The following is a 5,000-nucleotide window of genomic DNA, read 5'->3' as shown; positions in this document are numbered from 1 at the left end:
TCTCCGGTTAACCCTTATTACATTGTCACAGCTAAGGCAAAGCGCCCATCGGCGTGAGTGACGTTGAGTTGGCCACGCCCACCCAGCCACATGACCACCGAGCCCCGCCTACCCAGCTGGTCATTAGGACAGAGAACCGGTTGTTAAATTATTTGAATCCCACCACTGAGTAAGCCCATGGAAAAGTACTGCCCTCGGCTTGATTTGAAGCTCTCCAGAACTAAACGAAAGTTATGCATCCTTGCACTAAAAGGAAGGGATGCTGCCAAGGAAGGCGATGCATTTTGATGATTGCAATTTTGTGGTGGAAAATGAAAAAGTCAAGGATTCAGGAGAAAAGTGTCCCGACCTTCTTCTAGTAATAGAAGAAACTAGAGAGAAGAAATTTTGTAGGTCGGTTCCCTGCTGGATTGTGTCCAGAAAATAGCTCATATGTCCACTGAAGAGTTGAGCAGAATAGTCACGTTGCAGAGCCTTACCTCATGAGATTAGAGGGATGTGGTGGCTCAGTGGTTAAGATGCTGAGCTTGCCGATCAGAAAGGTCAGCAGTTCAGCAGTTCAAATCCCTAATGCCGCGTAACAGAGTGAGCTCCCGTTACTTGTCCCAGCTTCTGCCAACCTAGCAGTTCGAAAGCACGTAAAAATGCAAGTAGAAAAACAGGAACCACCTTTGGTGGGAAGGGAACAGCGTTCCATGCGCCTTTGGCATTTAGTCATGCCGGCCACATGACCACAGAGACGTTTTCGGACAGCGCTGGCTCTTTGGTTTTGAAATGGAGATGAGCACCACCCCCTAGAGTCGGGAACGACCAGCACATATGTGCGAGGGGAACCTTTACCTTTACCTCATGAGATTATAGGTAGGGATAAAGTTGTACATAGACAGAATGCATCAGGAAGAAAAATAGGTGAGGATGCTTCTAGCAGACCTGTTCACTCTGAATCTGCAGGAAGCTTTTAAATTGCAGGAAATCTTCCAACCAAAGGAAACTTTATTTGTAGCTTGAAAGGGACAGTCCGGCTAATGTATCTCTGAAACAAAGGCAAGGGACATCCAGCTGAAGAGAAAGGTGCAGGCAGCAGCTCATAAATATAAGGTGGCATCTGATGAAGTTCTAAAAATTTGAAAAGCATTTTTACAGTGAGAGCCAATTTGATGTTGTAGCTAAAGGCACTGGACTAGAATCCAGAAGTCCATGAGTTTTAATCCTTAGATCCAAAGCCAACTGGGTGACTTTAGGCCCGTCGTTCTCTCTCAGCACCAGGAAGAAGAACCCAACGTCAAATGACTTCTAAAGAAAGTTGCCACAAAAACTACATAGAGTCATCCAGGCTGTTGCCAGGAGTCAGGACTAACTGGAAGACACCAAACCACAACTTGAGTGTACCAATAACAAGAGAATCCTTCAACAGAGCCAGCTAAAGTCATTGGTCAGGTTGGTCCAACAGCAAGCAGAGATGAGAAGTGATCCCCGAAATAACAAGTTAACAAGAGTTGGAAGGGACCTTAAAGGTCATCTAGTCCAGCACCCCCGCTGAAGCAGGAGATCCTACACCATTTCTGACAAATGGCAGTCTAATCTCTTCTTGAAAGTCTCAAGTGATGAAGCCCCCACAACTTCCGAAGGCAACTTCTGTTCCATGGGTTGATGGTTCTCACTGTCAGAATCTCACTGTCTCACCTCCTTATTTCCAGGTTGAATCTCTCCTTGGTCAATTTCCATCCATTATTCCTTCTCTGGCCTTTGGGTGATTTGGAAAATAGCTTGACCTCTTCTTCTCTATGGCAGCCCCTCAAATATAGGAAGACTGCTATCATGTCTCCCCTGGTCCTTCTCTTCACTAGTCTAGCCATGCCCAGTTCCTGTAACTGTTCATTCGTATGTTTTAGCCTCCAGTCCACTAATAATCCTGGTTGCTCTTCTTTGCACTGTTTCTAGAATCTCAACATCTTTTTTATAGTGTGGTGACCAAAACTGGATGCAATACTCTAGGTGTGGTCTTTCCTTTGATTAGCAATGCAGTATAAGGACCAAGTTTAAAAGTAGCAAGCTACAGTAGATATCAGGCTATAACTTGGGACATGAGTTGAAGTTTATTATTGCATTTGGGTCCAATTGGTGGGCTTTGAATAACAGAATAACAGAGTTGGAAGGGACCTTGGAGGTCTTCTAGACCAACCCCCTACTCAAGGAGGAAACCCAACACCCTTTCAGATAAATGGTTGTCCAGTTTCAAAGACCTCCAATGCTGGTGCAGAGCCGAGGTGGCGCAGTGGTTAAATGCAGCACTGCAGGCTACTTCAGCTGACTGCAGTTCTGCAGTTCGGCTGTTCAAATCTCACCGGCTCAGGGTTGACTCAGCCTTCCATCCTTCCGAGGTGGGTAAAATGAGGACCCAGATTGTTGTTGGGGGCAATATGCTGACTCTGTAAACCGCTTAGAGAGGGCTGAAAGCCCTATGAAGCGGTATATAAGTTTAACTGCTATTGCTATTGCTATTGGTGCATCCAGAACTTCTGGAGGCAAGTTAAGAATAATAAAGATAACCCTGTCACCTGAATAACTAACAAAGAACCTTATGTGGTAAGAAATACTGATAATGAATCAAAAGAGTGGATATAATAAAAATCCCAAAGATGCTTTTTGAAAAGGCACCCGGATTTGTCCCACTTCTCATCCAAGAAGCTTCTTCAATTCTAAAGAAGCTTCTTGGATGCAAAGTGAAATGTTTTCCAGGAAAAGAAACAAGGAAATCCAGTTGGCTTTTGAAAAAGCAACTTTGGGACAACGATGAGCTGGATGATGGAGAATCTCCATCAATAAAATAAAATAAAAGAAAGAGTGCGGAGAAGAACAACCAAGATGATTAGGGGACTGCAGACTAAAACATATGAAGAACGGTTGCAGGAACTGGGCATGGTTAGTCTAGGGAACAGAAGGACCAGGGGAGACATGATAGCAATAGCAAAAGCACTTAGACTTATATAGCCGAGGTGGCGCAGTGGTTAGGGTGCAGTACTGCAGGCCACTTCAGCTGACCATTATCTGCACTTCAGCAGTTCTAATCTCACCGGCTCAAGGTTGACTCAGCCTTCCATCCTTCCGAGGTGGGTGAAATCAGGACCCAGACTGTGGGGGTGATATGCTGACTCTGTAAACTGCTTAGAGAGGGCTGAAAGCCCTATGAAGCGGTATATAAGTCTAACTCCTATTGCTATTGCTATTATATACCACTTCACAGTACTTTACAGCCCTTTCTAAGTGGTTTACAGAGTCAGGATCTTGCCCCCAACAATCTGGGTCCTCATTTTAGCCACCTCCAAAGGATGGAAAGGCTGCATCAACCTTGAGCCTGGTGAGATTCAAACTGCCAAATTGCAGCCAGCCAGCAGTCAGCAAAAGTAGCTTGCTGTACGGCATTCTAACCACTGTGCTACCACAATACTGAGAGCAGTGTTCCAATATTTGAGGGGCTGCCACAGAGAGGAGGGGGTCAACCTGTTTTCCAAAGCGGTCGAAGGCCAGACAAGGAGAGATTCAACCTGGAAATCAGGAGGAATTTTTCTGACAGTGAGAGCAATCAACCCATGGAGCGGAAGTTGCCTCTGGAAGTCGTGGGAGCTTCATCACTGGAAGCTTTCAAGGAGAGACTGGACTGCCATCTGTCAGAAATGGTGTAGGGTCTCCTGCTTGGGTGGAGGTGGGTTTGGACTAGATGACCTACAAGGTCCCTCCCAACTCTGCCATTCTGTTATAAATGGTATCAAATCCAGAATTTGGCATAGCATCCGGTTACATCCTCTTCCACGTATTCGTAGTATCCGGCCTGATTTGCATAATCTCTGACTGTTGTAGATGTCGCCTTTTTTTTTTTCTAACCAGGCCCTGTGGGTGGTTTTTGGTTTGTTTTGCAAAGCCGCCTAACCTTGCCCAATGCTAGCGAGTCATTTTTATCTATTCTCGGGATCCGTAGAGCTACAAAACTGCAGCTTCAGCTTTGCGATCAAGACATATTGGATCAAGTCCCGAAGACGATGCATCGCGAAATTTCTATTTAAACTTTCTATTTAAAACAACAACATGGTTTTACTATCTTGTTTTACTGGTGGGGGGTAAAAAAAGAAGAAAGCGAATGTTCTCATTTAGAGACAGACGCGACTCCATGTGGCTCCCATGCTCACCTCTGGTTTTGCCAGCTCAGCCTTGTTCCATAAAGCCTCGGGTGAACTTATACATTTTTTTTTGTTGAATTTTGTTAGCCAAAGGGAAAGTAGATTCTTCAAACGGGGGGACCGAAAGAGAGAAGATGACTCCCACCAATTTTTATTCCTCATGACTCTTGGCCAATCCTTTCTCAAGTTAAGAGAAGCTCCATAAACGATATTATAATAAAGGATTTCTGAGAAATCTTAATCTCCTGTCATTCTTTACTGCCTTCTTTGAACATGAGGGTCCCCAACATATTTGCTTCGTAGTACGGTGAGTTTTTAGAAAACTGATTAAGGCAAATAGGGAAGATAGATGGGTGACAGACAGAAAAACAGAGGTGGGTTTCAATATGCAGTATATCTTGTCTATCTTGTCTAAATTCCACTTGTTGGAAGAAACGTCCATCTGGGCTCAGTTCCAAGTGGGGAGAAAGACACTGGAAACATGGAGGCTGCTGGGAAGGATGGTTTAATGGAGCAGAATCATTAAGCATATGATACTGCTGCAGCTGACCACATGGGTCTGAGAGTGAAGGGTTCTGATACCCTCTCTTGGGCTTTGAACTTGAGCTTCCTGTTCCTGTGGCAAGAGCATATATCCTATTGGCTGCTGTATGGGGTCATGCACAAATCCTAGGAGTTTCTCTGCGATAAGTTCGGTTGAGCTGTGCTGGTTGTAAGAAGATGCGTGTTCTGAAAGGGTGTTGGGCAATATCCCATGGCTGATGTAGGGGTCCTGTGGAAACCCTAGGAGTTTGTCTGAGATAAGCTTGGTTGAACTGTGTTGGG

Source organism: Thamnophis elegans, chromosome 5, assembly GCF_009769535.1.
Source record: "Thamnophis elegans isolate rThaEle1 chromosome 5, rThaEle1.pri, whole genome shotgun sequence".
NCBI lineage: Eukaryota > Metazoa > Chordata > Lepidosauria > Squamata > Colubridae > Thamnophis > Thamnophis elegans.
Note: the sequence above shows the minus strand (reverse complement) of the source record.